At 34.5% G+C, this 27,061-nt stretch overlaps 1 long non-coding RNA gene across 1 annotated transcript; it reads left to right on the top strand.

Annotated features, from left to right (window-relative positions):
- Positions 1 to 24: 24 nt before the first annotated feature.
- LOC147908707 (uncharacterized) lies at positions 25 to 26,210 on the top strand. The gene is made up of 2 exons (XR_015545931.1): positions 25 to 11,936; positions 12,083 to 26,210. It is a non-coding gene; the product is annotated as an uncharacterized LOC147908707 (long non-coding RNA).
- The last annotated feature ends 851 nt before the right edge of the window (positions 26,211 to 27,061 follow it).

Below are 27,061 nucleotides of genomic sequence, written 5' to 3' on the forward strand. Positions count from 1 at the left end.
CAAGCGCTGCTTCTCCCGCGCTCTCGTCCTCACGCTCGTACTCCTTGCATTCGCGCGACTCACGTTGCAGAGCGCACTTCTGTTTCCGTCTCCGTTAAACATATCTATGCCACAGGGTCGGTTCTCTCTCTTGTCTCTCTCTCTCTCTTTCTCTCTTTCTCAATCGTTTTCAAGAATCCTACTCACTCTCCTGCACCGCAATGGTATTATACGAGGACACGATTCGACTTGTTCGCTTTCATTAATTACACTTCGACACTGACAGAATGAATGCGCCTGATAATTGAGAGAGTTGAATTGGAAAGTATGGAGAGTATATTAATTATACTATTTTTTTTTGTCTCTCCTATTTTTCAATTACCTCCGTATTTCGCCCGATCGTTTTCCCGCTACCATTTTTTGTCGGATTATTCCTATGCATATTGCACTTTATAGCACAATGGTTTTCATTGACGTGTGTACAGTCGACGATTTTTCAATAACAGGTAATTTAAAAGTTCTCTCCGCGATATGAGAATTACGAACGCTAATTTTTGTTATACGCGCATCTTAATTATTATTATGTACGATGTTTCAGTTAATTTTATAAAATTCGTTATATTATTAAATGAATTGATATTTTTTTCTACATGTGAATATCTAATAAATACAGTGAGTACGAAAAGTAACGTACAAAATTTAAAAAAAAAAGTCTTATTTGTAGAAAATTAAAATTAAAATTAACGAGCAATTTTATACAATGAATACGTTTTGCTCTCATATAAACAAATTCGCGTGTGTTCCTAATTTTAGAAGCTAAATTTCTCAACTATGTGAATCCAAATAATATTGTACATTGATAATTTTTGGTTATTTTTAAAATAATATATTTTATTTAGTTATTATTAATCTTTTTGGTACAATAATTTTGAGAATTGTACAGTCTATCTATTTTATTCTTTAGAATTAAATTAATTGCTAATTAATTAATTACCCAGCAAGAAATGACAGTCAATTAGACGTCGAATCGAATTAGTGTTGATATTATCGATATTTATTTAACATCAATTTGACGAGCCATTTCTTGCTGGATGTTTACTTTTCAAAAATAAAAATGCAAGATTAAAAATACTTAAATTTCAGGAGCAAGATCAAAGAAAATTTTCTCGAAATATTAAATATTTACAAATGCACATTTAAAACTTTTGGTAGATACTAATTCAGAACGTTGATACAAGACGCGTTACTAGATTCCTTACTTACTCCATACTTTCTTTCCCATTTCTTCCTTCGAGATCAGTCTACGTTGACTCAAATAAAAAAAGTAGAAGCCAATGCAGCGAAAATAAACGAACCGGACCACCGCCTTATATGGCGGCCGAAAGTCAGAGGTAAGTGACCGCTTCACCGAAGCGTGGACCACCTTATACACGCGCACGTGTCTCTTTCGTTCTCTTCCGTCCTACATGCATCTGCTTTTTTGCACTCGATGTCGACTCTCCACTCTTCGACTTACTCTTTCGCTTCGTCGAAATGGCTGGCGTCTGTCGTTTCCCTTCGCCCCTGTCTGAGCCAATGCCGCACCCCCTCCTCCCCGTCCGCGGCCCTCCCACGACACTGGGATGAGAGTGCGTATATGACCGCGGGCACGTTCCTACGCACGACGACGCTCCGCACTTGGTGCGTACGTGATGCATTCGAGATGCATCGAGTGCCGAAGCGTCCGCATTCAGATGCACCACATCTCCGGAATTTCAATTCGACCTTCGGCGTGATAGAATCGGTGCAATTCGACGAGCATAAGCGCGAGAAATTATCGGTTTCGCGAGACAAAATAATCCAATAAATCTCGAAATTTTTAATTATGGTTTAATCTCCAAATCCCGCTACTTCGTTTTTGTTTATGAAATGTGATTTCATTTTGTTTCTTTTTTTTTCGCAATTTTCAAATATGATATTCTCCATTTACTGGTTTTAAATCAATATTGCATCGTTAGATTAATGTTGTTATATACAAAGCAATGTTTATGTAATATAAAAATATATTTTGTTAAAATCATCCATTAAAAGGACGTCCATTTAAACGCACCGACTGTGTAGGAAAAACGGAGTTTCCACCATAACGTTTTCCGACCATAAAAATCATAAAAATATTCTATTGTTATCGAAGTTTTTACAGTTATGTATATTATATTTTCTTTTTCAAAATTAACTCAGTTCCTTTTACTTTAGCCAAATTTTTCCATTGGTTCCATTGTTTTCTGAACTAAAGTTTATTCTGCGAAAAACTAATGTATCTCACTACTTCACATTCGCATTTATTATAATTTTCGTATTTTAATGATATTTATTCGCGTTATCCTATATATAATATAAATATAATATTTAATATAGATTCGACTTTCGAAATTTTACATAAAATATTCAATAAAAAGGCTGAATAATCTATGAGCATGAGATTTCTGGTTTTATTGTTTAAGAATTATATCACTATATAATTCTTGTTGTAATATATTATTGTTGTAATATTTTTCACAATAAGATCTTTACAGTTTTCTAGCTGCAAATAGCATAAAAAATGATTCAATTGAATTTAGGGGAATTATTAGTATTTCAGATTGATTATGTTGAAAGTCTAAAAGCAATCGGCGTGCAATCATATTTATGAGATAAAATTTATTTAAAATGCATATGTAATATTAGTCTAATATAACTTTGACTGTAATTAGTGCTTCTCTTACTTAGTTGATTTATTCATATGAACGATTTTGTTTCTAATCTTAATTATTATTGCTATAATATTATATTTAAAAGAATTTTATAGCTAAAAGTGATTCAAATGTACAAGAATTGTTAAGATTAGATCAAAGTACATTTTATTTGCATTTTAATTATCGTGCTGTTACTCTCAATTAGCCTTCTTATCGAGTATTTTATAATATAAATATACATTTAATATGATAACTTAAACGCGGTCAAAAATTGATATTTTTCAGTCATCTCGAAGAATCAGACAGTCAGATCAGAGCGATCAAACAGTCAGATCATAATTTAATTCACAGATTATTCGATTAAAGTTCGCTCTTGACTACCAAAGTTTTCTTGGAAGAACTATTATACTTGCGTCTGTCGGTGGTTGAGAATATGCTCGGAAAACGAGCAAAAACGGCAAAAGCTTTTCGCACGCGGATTAATTTGGACGCCAGGAAACCGAAATGCATTCTTAGAGTCGTTGGTCCTTCCGTCGTAAAATCCTCGCGCGGTCGCCCATATCGCACGATTTATTTCCCTTGGCGACCGCAATATTCCTACCGCCACGACTGGTGGACTTTAAAGGAACAGTCAGACGAGAGCTATGGATTCTCGTCTACCTAGTTCCTTCGCGAAACTTTAATTTCTCACGATCTCGCGAAAGTCTCGACGGCGCCGTCTCCCTACGGCGGGATGTGTGCAGTCGTAACCGAAAACTTTTTACAACGACAATAACGCATAGTGTAAATGTCTGTGTCTACGAGGTATATTACGCCTTTAAAATGATATCCTTTTCAAACTTATATTTTCTTTCAATTAGATAAGTTTAGATTTCATCAAAGTAAATTAATGAATAAAAGTTGCTTATAAGAGCCAAACATTACACTGTTAAATAATTCAAATTGAGTATAATCAAATTATACTCAATTTGAATTATTTTTAGTTATTTCTATAGATCGTCATTGCTCTTACTCAATATATCGTTAATTTGATTAAATATAGAGTTAAACAATTTGTGACGATTCAAATCAGATTCAAATTTTCTGCTTACGTATAAAAATCATTTCTGAAATGAGTGTTTTATTTAAAATTTTTCCTCGTCTAAAATTTTTATATTCTTTTATGCAATCAAATTCGTGCGCTGATTCAAGTCTATGCTCCGTAATGACGGAATGTTGAGTCATGTTCCAATTTGTATGGTTTTATTGATTCTTGCTTTTAACACTCTACTCACGTAAGATGCATTGTAATCCTTGCAATCAATCTTATATACCACAACGTTGCCAAATTATTATTTTCTTTGTAATCATTAGAAGAGTACTATGATAGAGGTTCAAGATAAATTATTAATAAATACTGCACAAATATTCATGTGTTTAGAATTCATTGGTCATACAGATTAAGAAGATTACGTTATTGTCATATCGATCTGGTTCATGAACTTAATATTTCACTACAACGTTCTACATCCCATACGAGCAAAATTGTGTGGGAAGTACGGAAACGTTTTTCAAACTGAATTTTTTACGGCGGCCGGATAAAAACTATTCGTGCAGACGAATAATAAACTAGATATACAACGGGAGAAAACTAATGGATTTTAAAGCGAGCATTTAAATCAAACCATTCATTTATACTTTTATTTGCGTTTATTTATTAAATAACAGCAATTAAAAACACCGTGCATTCACTGTGGTAAAAAAAAAAATACAGTATGTATGGTATTCGTCAAAAAGTACAATCAGCTAAATTCAGCAAAACATGAAGTGACTTCGTCTATTCCGGCGTTTGACTGGCGTCGAGATTTATTCTTCTCATCCACGTCAGTCCGTTGAATTAATTTCGACCGTTCTAACGATCGTTCTATCTTGGTATTCGATCGTTTACCATCGCGGATTCGTCGTTTATTGTAATCGTAATTAAGTCCGGCTTTTATTTCGACGCGGCTCGGAGTGTTTGCTCGAATTAGCATTATTATTTCCCGACGCTTTTTTTCTATCCTCGTCGTTGACAATTACGGATTACAAGCGATAAATTAAAGCTCGGCTTAATTACGAGCTTGCGTGTCATACCGACTCGCACGAATGTTGGCATGCGTTAAGGGCGTGGGGGAAAGGGCGGAGTACAAAGGGAAGGGTAGAAAAGGGAGAAGGAGGATAAAGCAGCGACTGCCTACGTTGAAGCGCTGTTTGCACAATTTTTTTTCTCTCATCTAGCTGGATTAATGCGTAAACCGAGCACCTCATGAAGAAACGGCGGACCGTGCCGCGTGACAAATAGTCGCCGGACGCGAGTTGATTCGAGTACCGTTCTTTTTTCCCCTCCCTCTCCTGCCTTTTTTTTTTTCTCGTTTCGCATCGCAACCCTCACTGCGTCACGTCGGTTTCGCGAATGCGCAAGAGGCGAGATTTCGCGACAGGGAAACAGGCGCTTATTAACAACGACAGCGACCAATCCGGATGCTTATCCGGATGAAAAATCGCGTCTCTCGCGCACGGACTTCCGAGCGTCACCCGCGGTTTCCCTGTTTTTCATAATTTCCACGTTGTCGCCAATTAAATCTTGGCATTTGCAAAATTGGGTCTACGCTTTCCACATCACGTCTGCTCTGCCACTTTTTTTTTATATCTAAAGCGAGAAGCACAAGTGGGCCGTGTGAAATAAAGGAAAAATAAGAACGTAACTATTTCAGATGTCTTGTAAAGGAACAGGGAATGCGGGCATGGAATAAACGCGGTTGAAACATGGCGAGAGTTAATTTCTGTCGGTTTTCCACGAAAATCCGTGCATATATTCGTAATGAGACAGCCGCAAATAACGAGCGAAACTTTGACATTTACCGGAATGGAAGATTGATATCGCGGATGCGCATACATGGACACACGTCGTTGAAATCAATGAGGGCCACATGAATCTTTCAGCAAGAATTATATTCTTCACGAGAACGATTGGAGTATCGCTAAATATCATTCGCGGTTAGTGGCACTGAATGTGCGCGATAGTCACATATGCACGGAGTGCATCGACCCCGAGGATAAATCGAGAACGGCGGGATGAGTGGCTGAATAATTTCTGGCTGTCTCAAAGACATTGTTGGCAGCGTGTGCTCGTGAAAAATGCACGATGATATCATGATTGTCAGATGTTCGTGCGGCATCTTGGTTAAGACAACGCAAAAGGAAGAAAGTCGTTAGTTTCTTGACTTATTTGGAAAATGGGTTATTTGTGTTATCGATTTCAGAATTTCAGAATCTCACTTCATGAATTCAATTTCTTAAATTGATCATATTTATTACACGCTGGAGAAAATTTTTTTTTTGCGTCATTGATAATCATCTGAAAATTTTAATATATACCTAGAAATTGCAGATGTAATTGAATTGATATTTAATTAAAATAAAGATACAAGCTTTCTCGGTACGGATAATGTATGAGAGAGTACTAAAGTAAAAATGCAATGGTAATGTCAATATAACGTTAAAGAATGTTGCGAACATATGTTAAGGATAATTCTTTTTATATCTTTAGTTCAATAAATTTTGAATATACATGTATACCTAGTGTTTGCTCATATTGTTGTTAAATCTATAGCGTTAAATTTAACCCAATTTGAATTGTCACTGCTCCTAATAAATATAATATTATTTTCAATAAAACAAGCTAAACACTTTAACTTAACGAGAAATGTGCATTAAATTTGATTGAAATTTAGTTGATATTAAATTTAGTTAATAAAGATAACAAAGTTATTAACGTATACATTTAGTAAATATTAATTAAACTTGAGTCAAATTGAATACACATTTCTTGAGTTAAATTGAAAATTTTTTAAACTAATATCAGAGACTTTCAGAGATTTTCAAAATCTTTGAGATTTTTTAGAGTAATTTTACACTGTTAAATCTATAATGTTAAATTTAATCCAATTTGAACTGTTTTAAACTGTTTATCTCCATTGTTTTAGTATAAAATAACGATAAATTGAATAAGAGCAGCGGCAATTAAATTGAGTTAAATTTGACACTATAAATTTAACAGTATGGTGTATTACATTTTTTATTTATAATTCGTTGACGTTATTGACGTTAATTCGTTAGAGCCTAAACATTTATATAATTACAAAATGACCGCGTTTTAGAATTTTTTGATAAAAATTTATCTCATCTGTTATAATTTATATTTAAAATATAAATATAATATATTACATAGCAAACTTTCCCGCTCTCTCTTTCTCTTTCTCTCTCTCTCTCTCTCTCTCTCTCTCTCTCTCTCTCTCTCTCTCGATCTAGGCTGACCAGAACAGCCATCCTTTTCATCTCCAAATGGATTGCTTACCGGAGCTAATTGAATGCTCGTTGCTGCATCTGATTATGCGCGTAGACCGTCCCGAAGTTGCCATTTGCAGGCCACTACGTGTATATACATCACTCGACGGACGTATATGTACGTCAGTCGTATCCTGCCTGCCCTGCGGCAGGATCCGTTTAGCGTTCATTGTCCTGCGACGCTCGCGGAAATGAACATTCCACGATCGACTGTTTACCATCGCGTCTCTGTTGCGACGGATGTCATGCTAACACGCGATTACTGTGGACAAGACCGACATTAATTGACTAATGATCTGCATGTCTGCAAAAATCGTTGGACACTATGTCATAGATTAATCAATGTTAGAACCGATTAGCAACGTTAGATCGTTGAGAATACGGCGAAAATATTTCATATAACGTTTTTTAACATTATAAATATTTAGAAACAATTATATTAATGTCTGTGTATAAAATATTCAATATACGAGATACAAAAATGTAGACAGATTTCCAATTTGTGCATTGCTTTTCACTTAAAAACATTCCCAGATTTTAGCAAAACGGAATTGTGATATTAACTGCTTATTGAGAGAAATGTAAAGCACGTAACAAAAAATTTTTCAATTATTAATCAAATATGTATTTAATATTTGGCCAAAGATATTATCGGGAATAAATTTGAAATTTTTTATTCCGGAATTTCTTTCCACTTTCGCAAGCATAAATACATTTATTAAACAGAAAAATTTTTTGACACATTAAAAAAAGTTTTACGACATAAAATTGCAATGAGAATAAAATTTTAAAAAAACTCAAGTATAAAATAGTTCGAATAAAAATAGTTTTCATTTTAACGATTATTCAATATTTACTAAAATAACAACTGCATCAAATTATTGATATCGCTAATTACAAATACCGATTGCAAGAACGTCGAATCAACTTTGATGTTTTCTGAATTTCCTTCAGGAACAACAAAATTGAAAAAAAAAAAGAAACGTCAGTGGAATGTACATAGTTCAGAAGAATTAATCCATTAAAATTCCCGGGCACTCTAATAGACAAACAATTTCTAGAAAAATAAAATTGGAAGGGAAAACTATTTAGTGACTAAAAAGGAAATACGAGGGAAAAATGAAATCAGAGAGGGTAGAATATAACAAGGTATACGCGGATTTTCATTCGAAGAGATTGGCGAATTAAATTGGACATATCGTAAGCGCAGACTATCAACGTCTATAATTCGCCGTTTCGCCTGTGGCGGGTAATGTTACGGCTACTTTACAGATTGCATATGGATGAAGCGGAGTAGCATACACGGTAGAAAGCACGCTTTCCATGTGGCAGATGGACAGATGTCCCGTCCGGGCATGTACGCGGTACACGAGGCGAAAACGAAACAGAAGCGACGACGGAGATAATAAAACCATTAGGATCAAACGTTACGCGCCGTTTTCGTTCGTAATAAATGATACTCGCGGAAGAAAATATGGGAACACGCCATGCAATATTTTACCGACGTAAAATCCGCACCGCGCGCTATCAATCATACTTTCGAAGACATCCAGTTGAAACGTCGCACTCTTTATCTTTTTTAATAAATAAATAATAACAGATAGAGAAATGTAGCATCGTAGCAAACGATTAAAAAAAAATATTTGGCTTGAAAATGTTATGGAATCTTTTGCGACTCTCTGTACTTTCATCAGATATTTCACTGAAACTTTTTCGAATAAGTCTAAACTGTTTCTCGCGAAAGCGATATTTCTCTTTCTCCTCTCTCTCTTGTTTCTTAAAAATAAATATTTGTTAGCGAGAACTTTTTGTTACGAGATAAAACAGTTTCTTTTGTTAAGCCCCGAGGAGACGCACCGAAAAAAACGCGGTGGAGGATTAATTTCTTGATTAATGACGCAAGATTAGAATTTTGAAAAAAGATGATACTAAGATTTATATTTTTCTTAAAAATTTCAGCTCTATCTCTGCGATGAACTTGTCCTTTCAGCACAAAATGTATTCATTCCGTCTACGTCGGGAAACATCAGTGTACCACAGGCGAGAGTAATAATAGAGAATGCACTGATGCTGTAATCTGACGCACGCTGTTCTCCGCGCGATGAGATAATCGCGTCACCGTTGTCGTCGTCGTCGTCACAAACGAGTGTTCCGACTTTTGCACGTTGCATATTCGCCTCGCGAGACACGCCTAATCGTGTATCCAACGAGAAACGGGGAAAACTCGGGAATTATGTGAGCAAACTGCGCGGGCAGCTCTGTTTCGATGTACCTTAACACTTAGCAGTCGCGGATAAACCACGAGAAACGACTCGTGCAGCTGCTAAAGCGACAAACGTGAATAACGGCTACGATACATCTCTTCCCTACGCTCGAGGGGATGTAACTGTTACACGATACAAATAAATAAAACAATCAATAAACACAGGAGAAGCTGATCTTTTTAGAAAAGAAAACAGTGAACATAGAGATAAAATATAGAAAGAATTTTCGAATTAAATGAGTTTAGTATTTTTTTAATAATATTAAATTGTTGATTTTTTTCAGATTTTCTAAAGAAAAATTTCTTGTTTTCCCTGATTTTTTAATGATTAATTTATTATTAATAATTAATAATAATTATTTGATATTTAATTATATGTTCTTTGTGTAATGTTACGCTATAATAATTAGCTATAGTGTATGCATGTTAATGAACCACTTAATTATTACATGAATTATTTAATTCCTTTTTTTTAACTTAATAAAAATTTAACCCTTAGTACACACGTTAGTTTTGGATATCCTTAATACATACGTTCGGTCATTCGTATCTTGGCTTAATTTTCATATAATTTACAAGTATATATAAATTATTAAACAATTTGTACATATTTGACATCTTTAGAAAGTATTTGTGCAGTTATATATTCATAACAAATTGTAGATAAATTGTGTGTTGTAACTAAATATAGTTAACAAAATCAGAAAAATGCATTGTTTCATATAAAAATATAAAACTCTGAAACAAAAATGTTTAAAGGAAAAATATGGTTCAGTATCTTAAAATTGACATTCCAAATTACAAGAAAAAAAATAGTTCAAATGTCGGCTGTCCAAAAAGCTTAGTTATTGAATAATCTGAAAATGTTTTTTTAATATACATGAATGGCTATAAATTGAAAATATATTGCATTTACATTTTAAAATAATGGATTTTATTATTGCTATTGTGTAAAAAAATTTATAATTTATTCTGAAAATGTTCTTTATAACATTATAGACAACATAATATATAATATTACTAACAACATTTAGAACAAAGGTACCAAAAATTTAATTATTAAAGGCTAATATGTTGTTTTAGGATTAAATTCTTTTTTTTAATAATTCGCAAAATATTTTCGCAATATAACCAAGAATTAGATGAAGTTTTAAAGAAAAAAAATAAATTTTTTTACAGAAAATATACACTCTGTATATACCTTGGGTAATTTGTGACCCAGAAGTGAACTTTGGAATTATGCCAGTTAAAGGATACGAATTGAGGCCGGTAACGCACAAAACTTGTTCTCCAGATGCCAAATTTTTTTTAGCAATAAAAAAAAGACCGGTATTTGATCTTTGAAGTACTCTTAGCATTTCAAAAAAAAAAGAAATAAGCAGGACACGAATGACTTAAACGTATGTAGTAAGAGTTAATTATCTGTTTAAACTAATTAAAAAATAGCTATTGAATCAAATGCAAAAATCCAAATTAAAAAAATAAGATTTCTAAAATAAGTTTTAATCGAATAATAGAAATTAATTTATTAGTAATAAATTAATATTTTAATATTTAACAATTTTATATCCCAATAGGGTTAAAAATTACGTGATAGTAATTACGAAAATTAATTACCATATTTTTCACGGCTATTTAATCTTCTCGATTTAAATCTTCTCGCACACACACATCTGCACGCATATACACTCGCATATATATGATTTCGTTACTCTCGCGATCGTAAAAACATACAATCCGCTACGTAGTTTATTCCTAGAAATCGACGTAAAATATTGTAACTGTTTTACGAGACCGTTATGTTTTTCGGAATATTGACTCGACCTTCATGACGTCAGACGCGCTGCTATACAAGGTTGTCGCGCAGTCGAGCCGGCACGCAGTACATTATCGTTTCGTGCGTCGTGGCATTATGATCTCTTAACGTAGCCGATTTTCGTGCACAATACGCAATTACTATCTACATAATTGACTGATCTTTATGTTCAGCAACTCGTACCTGTAACGAGGCGACGAATACTTGATGCTTCGCGCGACTTTATTCACTAGAGAGAATCGAAATAACGCACGCAATGAGAATGTCTAGCTTTGATCATATCGCATACTTTTACGTGATTTATTAAATTTCAATCGTTGACTCTTAATATAGTAATTTCGTATACGATTGACGTCGAGAGTGCCGTACAAAGTGTCGTACGATTCTAATTAATTGCGTTTTCGCGAGTGAGTGTCTGTTGGCGTGAGTGCGACGAGGGAATCGCAAACGACATGGAATCACTACCCACATGATTGACCTTTGTGTTCAGTAATTTGAATAAAGTGTAACGAGGCGACGAATACCTCGTAGGTACCTCGCGTGATCTACTCATTAAAGAGACTCGAAGTGACATGCGACAAGGATGTCCTTCGATGTCGTGTCGCGTATAATTTCTATATGGTTTGTTAAATTTTAATCGATCGTTTACTCGCAATACAATAGTCTCGGGAGTGTCGTATAAAGCGTCGCACGATTCGTATTAATTGCGTTTTCTCGAGTGAGTGTTGTATGAGTGCGACGAGGGAATTTGAGAGGAGGAGGAGGCCTAGGAGGCATCAGGCAACGGCGGAGCAACCGTAAGGTAAGTACGTCGGTCGTATTTTATTATCTGCTTTGCGGAATTAATGTGCTGATAATTATTTTATACGCGCAACGCGTTATATTATTTCTTGGAATATCAATTATTGCATAATTATGCTTTAATTTCGATGCGTTTATGTGTTACAGATCAACGTAGTTACATCACTCCGCTGTTGCGCATCGATATCGGTGAGTGTGTATGATAAGTTATTTTTTACTTTAATTTCAGAGTAATGTATCTGTGAAAGTATATGTAAAACATATATATTAAATTAAAAGCAATATTATAATTATAACATTTTTAGATGTGATATTTCTAAATAAAATGTAACAGTTCATAGATCCATTGCTTTAAAATAGACAAGCTAAAATAGATTGATATATAATCTTGAAGTGTGTTGATTGATTTATTTAATTACTGCAATACATGAATTGTAGCAATAAAATTTGAAAAATGTATCTCACAGTAAAATATTGCTACTTTTGAGATATAAAATTTTTAATTGAAATATATCCGTGACATTTCTCTCTATGGACTGGAAAATTGGAAAGGATATTTATATATTATATAAATTTAAACTTAAGTAAAATTTAAGTAAAATAAAAATAAATATCTGTATAAAATATAATAAATAATGGTATTCTTAATATCTTGATGTGTTTTGTTATATATCTTCTCTCTCTTTTCTTATAAAACTTTCAATAAAATTTGTGTGTGAGATCAATATTCGCCTATCAGGATTAAATATTCTATAAATTAATATGAAACAGGATATTTTATATTACAACTTTCAACAATTTTATTAATGTGCATATACTGCAATATAAATACTGCAAATATAAATACAAGGAAAACGAGAAATATATATATAAAATATCAGCCTAATTGATTTATTTAATAATAATACGTTTTATAATTATTAATTGTACTTATTTTTGTAACACGCTAATTTTAATTTCCTAACTTTTATCAGAGCCTATTCATATTTTTATCAATTTATATCACTTCATCATTTGAATCATATCAATTTTAAACAAAATAAAATGAAATGTGAGGTAACTGAATATTTCTTCGCATACCGATAAAACATTTATGTAGATTATTTCAATATTAATCATAATTACACTTAACTCGCGTATTAAAATTGAAAATTAAATTTTTAATTGTCTCTGTCTAATTTGAGGCCCATTATTTAAATTTTAATAATAATTAAAGAGATAATAGATAATAATTAACACATTTATGCGACATTTACTATATAATTATTTACTATATAATTATTATTTTTTCAACTATCGAACTTTAATAGTATATGACTTATAGACAGTAAAAATAATCATAAATGCATCTATTTGCATCTAACAATTTTTTTAATATCGCCACTTCCAATTTAAAAATATAATACCAATAAGACTAGACAACTAGACTGGAATATATAAATTTTGTACAAAGATTTAAAAATTTCGATTACATTATCGCGATACTTTCTATTCTTCATCAGTCTTGTGACGTGCGGCGCAATCAAGTTGTACTTACGACAGCTCGTCGTTGCTAGTTGGTTCTCTAGTTCTAACCCTTTCATTCTCTAGAAATACGATGAATACTACGAAATCTATCTCAACTAAAGCTCGAGATTGAATCAAATAAGTCTTTGCAAAGCGATATCATCAAACACATTAGAGATTTGCTCAAATCATACATTAATTATTATACATTCATTCATAGATTTTTCACGTTTTTACTTTCGTAGTGCAAAATATTTAAACAGACGTCTAGACAATTTCATATAAAACTCTAAAGTTTATTTTGTAATATTATTTACAACGTTTTTTTTTAATAAATTTTTTAAATAAATGAAGCATTGATTGATTAAAGCATAGATTGAAATTTAATGATGTATTCTTTTAGTTATGCAATTTCGACTTAAGAATTTTAATACGAAAAAACGCATAATTTGTTGCATCTGCGAATCCGTGTCGATCGTATTTTATGGCGTTCGTTTCCATAAGAGACATATGTTGCTTTGCAGCAACGCGTTGCATAATCATAGAAAAGGTCGGCATATTACAGATGTACACGCAGACAAACGATTTGCTCGCATCATGAATTAAGAATTTTTTTTCAAACAGTTACTTCACTGCTTTCATAATCAACAATACGTGACACGCATTTAAAGAACATCTTAATTTAAATCTTTATTAACTGGATTTTTAAATTAAATTATAAATTAGGAACGAGCGTTGATTTTTTTATTTTCCTTTTAAGAAAAATCTATTCAAATTCATTAAAAGATCTACTATTAAATGTAAGTTCAGGATTCTAATATTTTATACAACGAAACCTTAATAAAAACGTAGGAAGAGAAGTAAGAAAGCTCATTAATTTTAAAACGGTACATGGAATGATACATTGTTCTTGATATAAATCCTTCTTGATATTTTTTAATTGTATCTTCAAATGTACATATTTTTCTATTCATTTCGCAAGTTTTGTACTTTGTGGTATACCACTGCCGGTACCATCAAAAAGTCAAAGAGATTCATCTTAATGTTATGCCACTAAATCTACCGAGACATTGTTTTTCCTAAATTGCATTGCGGATTACCGTAAGACCGACCGACCAGCAGATGCTGGGTAACGGAAGATAGCGCGAGTTCTCCCCACAACACCGAGAAACTAACAATAAACCTCGAGTGCCTGGAGGAGATGTCTAGGCGCAACTGCCGCTAGAATACCTATATTCCATGTATACATTGCATGGCGATGTACGGTATACAATTCGGACGTATAGCGAATGTCATAGACGACGACGACGAGCAACCGGTGATGGTCGACTTAAGCTTATCTCCCATTCACGGATCCACGCTCTGTGTACGGTCTAGTCTCCTCATTAGACGGTCTTGTCGTTTCCCCGAACATTCGCGGCTCAACGTCAGAGATGGAAAAGCGGGATGTGGATCCGTGACATCCCGAGGAATCCACGAGGATTCTCTCGCGAAAACGTTAAAATCCCTAATTCCGAAAATGATGTAGGTACATAAAATCCTAGAATTGAATTCCGCGCGAATTAATTTTTATTTTTTATTAAAAATCTCTGGGTATATAATTTTAGTGTAACAAAATTAAATATAAATTTATTTTAATCTGTCCATTTTTTACCAAATACACGCTTATATAAAAAATTGTCCTATAAATTTCAAAATTTTATTATATTGGAATTGGAAACTTTCATCGTAGATTATTATATAATTTTTATCAAAAATTTCCGATATATGGTATATAATATAACAACAACATGGTTATATGTAGCTTTATGGAACATTATCATTTTGCCTGGAATATTGAAAACCTCGATGGAATTCGGTACTAACAGCAGTAATAGCGATAGCATGGAGTTATACTCTTTCTCGCGTATGTCATTTATCGATGTTGAATCGAGCGATCGATCATTTCTAAATCAGAATGGAACAAAGCTAACAGCAGCGCCGGCGCAGCTATGAATAATCATGCGCATTGCACTAAATACCTCTCTACGATCATTTGGTAATGGCTGATCGACTCATCTCCATTTCGAATAATGGTTTGTTCATTAAGATCTGATTTGGCATCGAATTCCAAATTCGAGAGTTCTGACTAACCGAATTTTAATCATGTTGCTTCATTACAAAACTTTATCCCTACCCCGTTTTAGATTCATGATAACAAATAACTTAAAATAATAAATGAACGATGAATTAAAGAGTAGATTACATGTAGATGAGCAATTTCAATATAATAAATCTAATAATTATCAATATTTGTAACTATTAATACAATTTAACAAACGAAATTACTTTCACATTCAAAAATGTTAAAGAAATAAAACTTAATTTAATTTAATTTAATTTATTGCGTATGAACAAAATTTATATGAATGTTACATGAAAATGAGAGTGTAAATACGCAAAGGACAAGGTGCCAGCACACGGCTAGTGTTTTAATGCCTACTAGATACCTCATATGAGAACGTAAAAAATAGAAAAGAAAAAAATATAATATTCGTCTCGTTACGTTTACATATTAATATCAATTTCGTCACCGAATAAAGTGAATTACACCGAAAAAGTTGCAACCTGCGCGAATTAATAAAGTGTGGATCGCGAGCACGGAATTAGTCGGTGTGATAAAATTTTCACAACGGTCATTATCTTGTAAAAGTGTAGCCGACGATATCGCGAGGAGGGACCCTTGGAGCATACGAGGAAATAATTACCGCAAGCACGGCAATTAGTTTTGAATTATTATACTATGGCGCAGCTGCAATTTCGCGGAAATCACTCCCTTAATCCAGCAAGAGTTCGCTTCGGTTGCACCGTTTGTTCATTCGCGGAATTTCGTCCTTTGTAATCGCGAGGCGCAGGGGAGAGACGGATAAATACGTTCCACGTAACGGAATTTCCATTAAAATTAGGAATATTCGTATGCCGCGGCGCGCCGTGTGCGAACTATTCGCTAGTTGATGTTGCTCAGATCCACGGCCTCTCGTTATATTCTTTTCTTACAGGGAAAAATAAATTACGATTATCTCGCACATACATCTAACGAGTTTGGTGCGTAGCGCTCCGAGCTTTTTCCCGGCGTCTCCAGAACTGTCGCGCCACGACGTTGTTTTCAGGAGAGAAACTTCTCTTTCTGAAAGGGGGAGCAGCTAATTCTCACTAACAAAGTTGCCTTCGCCGTTCTCTCGGGCGCAAGGAAGATAAACGGTCGCCTTTTCCCGCCGGTTGCTCTCGATTTTCCGGACGCCGCAAGAATGCGCCTCTTAGTAAAATAATGCTGCGGTTTTCAAGCATGCGGTTTCGTGCACGCGCGGAAAGCACCTCCGTAACGCGGTGTAAGAAGCGTTCTACGGATTCCGTCTACGGATTCCGAACACGTTCAACCCCTCGCATTCGTCAAAATGATTCGTCTGCGCGAGGCCCGGCGGTGGTGGCTCGATCGCCCGAGATCACAGCAGTCGGCGAATACGACGGTCGCACGAAGCAACGACGTAGCGATAATCGCGTAACTTGCGCAGTTAACATGGATAAGAGGCGGGGGATTGCAACGAAGTGCAGTGCAAGTACGGGAGAATTGATTAATTTCAGTCGTGTTGGAACGACCGCTGCGATAGGAGTTGCAATTTGCATTTTCGGGGACAAAAAGCAACACCCGTTAGTCGCCGCCGGAGTTTCCACCGAAGGTACCGCGCCGGGCGCATTCGTATATATTGCCTCATTGTTGCGTCGCAACAATGTACGGGGACGAACAATGTACGTTTGTCATCGAGAAGAACTCCCGGTGTGTTCCTGGGATACCGGCTTCAGTCGACGCAACGCGGACAATAATCCGGGAGCTCCTTAGACGCCGCCTGTGTGATTTATATTTACTGACACGTCAAACGCGAGCGCGAATAATAGGGCCGACCGTACGATGAATGCAGTCGCGACGCATCGATGCTATTTAAGTCTCGCACATTTATCCGACGCCGTTTTAATAGCCGAGTCTACGTTACCGATTTTATGAAAGCTCGTCCGATTTTTAATCACATTTATGCATGTCCGAGACAAAGAATGTCGTGCAAGTAAAATAAATGTGAGAATAATGAATGGCAGCGAATGATAGAATATAGAAAAAAAAATTGTATTCATATCTATTACTATCAAATTAATTTTATTACATATGTATATATTCTCGCCATGTATGAACTAATACATCTTCCAATAAAAATATTCTATATATAATGATTTTTCGCCATTACACAATTAAGAGTTAAAATGAGCACGTCTTGCAGTTTATTAATAATTCCATCGATTTTATTATTATTATTTTTTTTATTATTTTATTTTTTTATTATTATTGTTATTCTATTATAATTATTATTATCGGTTATTTAAATACTTGAATAAAAGTCGATTTTTTAACTTTTAATTGTGAAAGTATTTAATGAAAATAAAATTATTCAGTAATCTGAAAATATCCTTTCAATAATGCAACGATGTTGGTGTTAAATTGTTGGTATTAAAGCACACATTTTCAGATTATTAAATAATCTAAAAATGTATCCTCTGACATGTTAACATTGTTGCACATCTATTTTCGCACATCATCCACCATATTCTCAGAGAAAAGCGTGTTACTGACGAATGTCAAGGACGCTGATATCCCTCGGTCTATCTCTTGGAATATGATATGTTACGGCTCTCCGTATGCAAATGGTGTACTTTGCTGAATACTGCTGTACTTTGTGAGATGCACGTGCGCGAACGTAGCGAGGAGGAGGAGGTAAAAACGTCGACGCGAACTTACGGCCCTCATCAAACTGTGCTGCCACAATGAGGGTTAAAACGGCAGCACGCAGTAGGGATCAAATATTCCGTGGGGATTACTTTACCGTGGTTAAAAGTAACAGTCGGCAATAAACGTCGGGAACAGTCACGAGAGAAGTGCGATGTTTCAACTAATAAACGTTTCCTGGCGGTTGAAACCGTACTATTATTTTATTTCCAATTCACCACCCTCACGAAATTTTATTCCAGTTTTCGCCATCCAGTTAGATTCACGTTATCGCGAACAACTTGCGACAAATAAAATTCTGTTCGACGGGAATATTTTTTTCACCATCGAAATAAAATTTATATCCTCTGTCAGAATCGAAGCATTGCGCTTTTGTCATATTGTTGAATCTTAATTACAGTGTTATGATCGATAATTCCCACATGATTGGTGTCTCCTTTATATTTCATTAATTTGCCGAGCAATAAAGTAAAAGGTGCGAACAAATGTCAATAATGCACCCTCGTATAAATGGCAACAAAAATTTTGTTCGAGAATATAATATGTAATTGTATTCAACCAAACGTTTTAAGGGAATTGTATAACCATTTATTTTAAATGCAATAATTTTTATGTCATAATTTCTTTCTTTTTTTACAAATTAAAAAATCTTTGTCTAAAAATAATACCTGCGAGATAAAATTTATGCCAAAAACAAAAAAATTGTTGAAATTGGGACCTCTATAATTTATTAATCTAATATGGCGTCTAGAGCTGTCAATATCGTTGTCACATCTTTAAATGTTTAAAAAGCAGAGATAAGAATAAAACATTTTAACATCTTAAAATTAAATACTTTTTTTACGAGCGAAGACACCTAACTCAATGCGAAAATGCGTTATGAAAATTTATGCATATGTGTGCGATATTGACTCAAGTAACACATGTAGTAAGTAGTATGTGATATGTCAATAACATAAATCATAAGTCCTAATAAGTCCTACTGAATCAATAAAACAGATGATTTTAGAATCCCTTTAAATATCGAGATTCATTAAAAATTCAATCATTTTGCTCTGATTATACAGCTACATAATTAATACACATTTATCCTTCACGCTCTCGTAACTACATTTGCTAAATTTTTATTTTCGCGAATATATGTATTTAGCAAGGCTGAACTATTAATTACTGTCTGTTTAATTTAAAAATAATCTCTAAAAAATCCTTTGAGAGATGAAAAAGGAATTATTGCAATAAATTATTGTTAAGGCTGAGAGAATGCAATTAACGTGTTTTTTTCACTGCAGAAAATCCATTTTTACAGATTATTATAATTACAATAATTAATTATTATAATTGTATTAATTAAAAATATAATCACTGTGTAATGATTACTTTTATTCTATTCGATTTAATTAAATGTACGTAATTTTATTTATATTATAATTTAAAAAATTCGCATAATTTCTTTTTTTACGTAAATTCTATTTACGTGAATATACAACTTTTTCAACAATATGATGAGCAAAGCTGAACGCAATTAGTGTGTCTCCATGTTGTAGAAAATCTATTTATAAATTATTGTAATTATAATAAGAATATAATTAGCAATATAATTATCGCGTAATAATTAAATGCATTTAATTTTACTCAATCACAACGTGGTCACTAAACTGCAATACGTTTTAATATAAATTTCTAGACACATTCGTTATATGTATAGAGTACCATTCTATGATTATTATAGGGAGCAATAATATCGTTTTATGTACCGCTGATCCAGCACGTACTGATTTCACCCTTTGTGTGTCAAAGATGCAGGTCGTAAGCAAATGTCGCGTTCGCTCCTTTCTAAATCCTTTTGTTCAAAGAATCCTGTAACCAGCTAAAGTTCATCGATGCCGCGAAACAAAGAAACGTATCGCGCCGTATCGTGTCGTGTCGCGAGAGAAAGTCTCTCCGAACAGATCGGCAGATGAGTCCGAAACGAACGCGCCTATTATAACAATTGGATTCTATTACGCCGATTATGCGCGCGTGCACTTTCTATTTTCGTGCGGCAACCGGAGTACGCAGCAAATTAAAGGTCTCCGACGCGCGTAATTATCCTGCCGTTGCCGAGATAAATCATCGCGTATTATAATAAGAAAGAGGAGGAGAAAAAGGAGGAAAAGAAAAAAAAAAGACAGCTGACGCAATGCCACGATTATGCGCGCTCTTAGGAAAGAATCCTCCTCCCCCGCTCAAAAGACGGAGGCGACGAGGAAATAAGTTTAACGAGAGGATAATGGAACCCTTCGTCGCTGCTCGAAACTTTTATTCGCAGGTTCAGCTAGCGTCGCCGTGGAGGCAAAGGAACGTTACGTAAATCGCCTTTACCGTCTTTGGAATATCCTATGATTTTCTATCAGTTGTCATTTGTGACGTAAGTTACAAGTCGGAATTGCAACCTTTTGCAACTTGATCTTTTCACCTGCGACCTCCACCCGCCGACAAATGGAAGCCATTAGTGTTTCGAAAGAAAATTAATTTTATATTGATTTGTATAATTTACTCCTTTTCTCAACACAGCGTATAAAACACTTGCGAGATTACATCCTTAAATCGAACATTATCCACGTACAAACTGATTTTATTAACATATTTAACATAAATATTTAACATAAATAATTTTATCTGAGAAACTGAAGTAACTTATAAATAAAAAGTTTCAAAATTATCTATTTTCCTTCATCTTCGCGGCTGTGAAAGTTGCGGTTTTACGATGCTTGTCCTTGCGTGCGCAGAAAAAAAACTTGAGGTTCTGGACGACGCTTTCTCGTGGCGTAATAATAAGAATTGAGAAGAATTGAGAAAAATTAATAGTGAAATGAAACCTGAAGTAGCGACTAAACACCACTAACGTTTCTAGTTGTAAATCACATTTAATAAACGAGCACTTGTGCTCGATTGCCCCAAATCGATACTGCAATCTCACGGGCTAATACATTCTGTCACGTAATGCAACCAATGTAGTGTACCGCACAATACACCATTACATTATATTCGTTACGATGCTCTCTCTAGCTAGACGAAATATATGGCTACAAATATTTACAAGTCGTCAGCATCGCATCCACGGTCGGTTTCCGTCGTTGCATGAGAGAACTGGAAGCTAGTTACTTACAGGTTGGCACAGTAGTAACCATGTAATCAACCACTGTGCGTATCACTTGTCTCTCTGGAAACGAATACGTGTGTCTCATTTAAATACTAGCAAGTACAAACAAAGAAAATGAGAAAGGAAAGAGGATGCAGAGATCGTTGATGAATTGCGTACCAAGCGAAGAATGAACGGGTGAATAGACGATCGAGATACATATGTACGCTATACGTTACACATACACATAACACACGTACATATACAAATTTGAGGAGAGAAAGAGGGAAGGAGAGACGAGAGAGACGAGAGAGGCGGAAGAGCACACATCGCAAAGCATGTATCAATATTGGTCGAGGCCGCCTAAATGTTGGTCTATGCTATCAGCACCGACTGAATACATTATTCATGCGCGATAAAGTATTCTCTGAGCCGAAGTGCACGTACGCGCACACATGCCGGTTCACCTAATAGCGTTTCCAGCCAGGAATATTTTAGGAAGTTTCTTGTTTCTCGGGGGTTGCACGGTTTCTCGGGGGTTGCATAGTTTCTCGAGAGCTCGTCACACTTATTTTCACGTACGTCTTTTTTCAACGAAGTCACGCAAAATGTCGGATGGATATATTTCCTGCAAATGTATAACGCGCGAGATGTGAACGATCTATGGATAAATTGAAGGATATTTTCTTCAAAGGAAAAAAAAAAAGAGTGTTTGAAAGGAAGTCTCGTTAAAATTCTCTTGTGTTTTGTACGTATTTAAATGTGTGGCATATGGTATATAACTCGGTTCATCGGTTCATCGAATATATAATCAATAGATTACCGAGAACTACAAATCGAAGATAATAACGTTATCGCAGAGATTATCGCTGTCAATGGTTTATTCCTCTGTTTTCCTATTTAAAATATATTATCCCGCGAGGCCACATACAGAATATTTGATACTGAATATGACAAACTAACTCATAAATATCTATTTTAATAGAAATTGTATTTTCTGTTTGTTCGCTTAAAAATTTGATATTGGAAATATAAAATTTAACGATTGCATTTTCAATCGTAATAAGATTGTGTTTCATTGGGAAAAGATCAATAAAGTAAAGTAAGTAAAGAGATTTGGAATATTTCTATGCCATATTAATGGATCAGATTACAGTACAATAAAATCCGAAATGTCATCCGAAGATTCGAAATAAGAGAAAAAATGTCACGTAAAATTGCGATTTTAGAAAAGAAGAAAGAAACAAAAGAAACGGGAATTTTCAATGCGTTCCAGAAATCTGCGGAATTTCGACGCGGTATCCACCAGACAGTGAAAAGGAATTTCTCTAGGCAAAGAGGCAAAGAGCAGATATCCCATTTTACGCTGAACTGTTACGGCGGTTCTGTCTCCCTCCGTTCTCCCTTAACCGCAACGAGCTAACGAGGATCAATTTCTATGAACTTGAAAAGGGAACGTTGCGATTAATTAATTATCGGTTAAAAGTCAAGTGTAGATAAGTATACCGGTAATGAAAGGAGTTTCTGATAAGAGCAAAAAAAAATGTCACGGAGGATAATCGAGGAAGAAGAACAACCGAGGAAAGTTTCGGGGTCGTTTAACGTGTGAATAGACATCATTTTTTAATTATATTCACTTATAATTAACAAACACTACATTAACATATGAATATTGATTTCTATTTAATGCTATTAGGGAATAATTTAACGAGATACGCGCAGTTGTTTATCATGATTAATTAAAAAATTAAAGTTTAAGTCATTAATTTAGATTTGTCATTTCATTAAGAACCAAATTGACGATGCGTAATATTATTCTCGAAATACTAATGCAGGTCGTAATATCAGTTACTAATAATTGTAATGCGAATCTTCCGAGAGATTCGACGAATAACATGAAGCTTTTCACATATGCCATTCACAATGGTTGTAATTTGAGCCATCATAGCATTGAATAGCTAAAATCTGTGCGAAGAGAACGTCAGATTATGCAAAATTTGAACATGATCAATAGAGATCGTTCTGTGAAATCAGTGATATACTTTCAGATATAGAAAGGAAACGCCACTCTTCTCATTTACATTACGCCGTACAACATCCAGACTAATTAATGAATCGAAAAAAAAGCAAACAGCAATATATAAAGCGAGATAAATTGTTCAAATTAATTAATTGTATGAAGGGATTTAATTAAAAGAAGCGAATCGACGAACGTTATAATTTTAACAAGTCACTCTTTTGTTTTCGCATTTTTATTTAATCGCAAATCTCTATTTATATTCAGTCTGGAATCTACGACAGCTACTTATTGAAATATTAATCGCAATTTCCGTTAAAAGCAGAAAATTACCGCCGTTCTTAGCGACCAATTCCGACGATTAATCGGTACAAAATCCAACCCCAGTGTTTTCTACGAATACATCGTAATTACCAATTACAAGTAGCGACTAATTACGGGTAATTACGAGAAAACGCCACGTCGGTAGCGATGGGTTGTTCTTCTAATTAGATATTGGCGCAGGCGTCGCGCAGTGCCGTTGTCGCATTCCTGGCAACGACGCCAGTCGATTCGCGCTCGCCCCACGCGATTCACCGATTGCTAATTAATTGGCGTACTAATTACGGCGACGTGACTTCGACACTCGCTTCGCCGTTTGCCGTGGAAATGCCCCAGCTTCCTCCCCGATGCATTATACGCGTCGACGCATTGCGGCGAGACGGTATTTCGTGGCGTCCCGCAAATTTTATTTAATTCTAATAAAGGGTTACGTAAAGAGCATACTTAAAATGTTTAAGTGGTTGTCGGTCGGCGTTTATGGTACGAAAAGTTCTTCAATTATATTTCTAAGCCAAACTTTGAGATATTAAGCAAAAAGATCATATAGATCTCTTAAAATATTGCATAATATGGAATGTCATATAATGTATTCCATAATATGGAATGTTTCCACGTCGTTAAATAAGTATTTAACAAAGATAATGAGCTTTTCTCAATCAGAGAGGATTATAAATAATACTTCGAAATTTCCGACTGTAATGCGCCCTTAAGTGGACGTACATGAACTAATTGCTGCTAAGGTTATCCCATATATACGGTTTAATTGCTCCAACTGCAGCAGCAATGGAACCGTTCTCAGAACTTGCTGTGAGATCCTTCGTTAAAGAAACTACTCCTCCCTTCCGTTCATATCTGCAAGCGATGCGGCGATATAGCGATATAGCGATCTAGCTTGTCTTAAGCGTCACGGGGTGATTTAATAAAATGGAGTTTCATATTACGACGCCTTAATAACTATTAATTTCCATCTCTTTAACTTTGTAAATTAATGAATATTTTACGAGAATTTATGGTTCCTTATAATTTCGCCTACCAATACTTGAAGCTGATAAAAGTTCCGTAAAAATAAATAAAAAAAAAAAATATTTTTATTATTAGAAAAATTAATATGAGACGGAATAATCGATTTTTTTCTCTTTTGTTAAGCGCGCGAATCGCAAAATTCGCAAATATTGACTTGTCTTATTTTCCTGCGAAAATAAACCTCGAAATAATTAATAATAACAGGGGGCAGTACTATAAAATCGGTATCGTGCAAAGGTCAAGAGGTAACTGATAGTTAAACAAAATTTAAAAATAACATTCAGAGAGAAAAGTCTGATAAAACACGAGTGGCGAGTGCATGTTTGAAGATGGAACTGCCGTTATTCTATTTATTCTAAATTTTTTCTCTACGATAACGACGCTGATCGATAATCCGGATTTTCCGTTAACAAAAGAGCTCGAAAGCCTCTCGGGGATGTATGCAATTGCAAATATTTGATTTGTAACAGTGCAATGTTTGAACAACGAACGCACAAAAATAGAAAAACGTGGAACGTGACGTAACAGCGTGGTGCTAATAATTCCCTTTGCAACATTTTCAACAAAAATCAATAAATTATCCCCCACGTTTAGGAAAACAGATTGTTGGCATAGCGTATTTAATTTTATGCGGTCACAGCAAGTATCGCTACTCATTTGTGCGAAAAGATTTCTGAGACTTTCTATTGACCGCAAGTACAAAACATCTATACAATTATTTTATTTACCTTTCAATATTTCCAAATAGCGAGAATAATTTCGAATAATTATTAAATTTAAATAATTTATATTAAATTTAGTTGACATGAAATTTAGTTGCATATGTGTCAGTACAGAGAGTTATTTTATCGAAGTTAATTTTCGCGACAAACCAAATATCCATCCATTTGATACTCTCTTTGATATTTTTCTATTACGCAATTTTCACGAATGGCGTTAATACGCTAACAGCATGCAAATTGCATAATCGCATCTGTTAATTAATACGTCTGAATCAGCTTTGTGCTTGGAGATTCCCCAACTAATGGGTAAGCTCTCGAATTTCATGACGCGTACTTGCCTATATGTATAACATGGCGATACTTCGTAGCGTGTTCGAGATAAAAATAATCTGAAATTACTATTCAACGCTTTATAACAATCCTAAATTAAAATTATTAAAATTAAATGATGAATATATTTCTTAAAATAATACAAATACAGTTTTCTTCCGATGAGCCATATTTTATATCTGCATAATTTAAATCAAATAAATTATAGAAGTATTAGGTGTTGGAATTAATTCGTAGCGTTTTTAAATGAAAGAATGTTATTTATTTCACATGAGCATTAAAAAATACATTAATGAAAGTACTTCCCATCACTTGTAAAACGCTACGAATTAATTCCAACACCTAATAGAATATTTCGACAAATTGTAGAGAAGCAAGTATGTTAGAAAAAATAAATACAATATCAATTTTGAAAAAAAAAAAAATATTTGTTTTGTACAACAAATCCATTATTCGCATACCACACGTTTTCGAATGAAATTGAAAACTTTTCGCGATACAAATCGACGTCGATTCATACGTGTGGGACACAGCCGGTCCTCAAAAATTGAGAGCTCCCCGCACAGCATAACTATTTGCATGTTGGCATTGTAACTGTACGCTATTGCAGCAATCGCCATGACGGTTTGCGCCGTTATGCGGTGCAGTTTCATGGTTGTAATCGAAATGGTTGCACCTCGGGGAATCGTGCGGTTTTCGCCGCGCACTGTTTGTACGATCTTCCGCGGGGGGCGTATTATGCACCAGCCAAAAACCACAGACGACGAACTTCGCGGACCCGGTCATGATTAAACCAGTATTAAACCCGAGCTCCGGAACACGGATACCGTTGGTACGGCGACGACGTCGAAGTGCTCGTGTAACAACAAACTTCAGCTATGAACTCTACGAATCTGCCAAGTACATTTGCGATCTGCCAGGATCGTTCTTCTTGAAATAGTTTCAACGTATTAGAGATCAACGATCGTATTAATACAATATTTAAATCGAACGGCGCCGATCGACAAGCGCGACACATTTCGAGGTCTTTTTTAAGAATCAACGATGTGAATCGGTTAATTTGATTCCATTAAAATACCAACGCTGCAAACGTGGTTTATTAATCAAAATTTGAAGCGACCGAACTGATTTGGAGGAATGATTAAATATTCTTATCATTGATATTAATCGAAAAGTCAAAGTTCACGCGTCAAGCGATATGCTTCATGCTTTAAATTTAGATACTGTTCATCGTCGAGAGAATCCATTGCTAAATTTTAATACAATCAAACAGATT

This window comes from Acromyrmex echinatior, chromosome 8 (assembly GCF_024713525.1).
Source record: "Acromyrmex echinatior isolate Ae372 chromosome 8, ASM2471352v2, whole genome shotgun sequence".
In the NCBI taxonomy this organism is placed as follows: Eukaryota; Metazoa; Arthropoda; class Insecta; order Hymenoptera; family Formicidae; genus Acromyrmex; species Acromyrmex echinatior.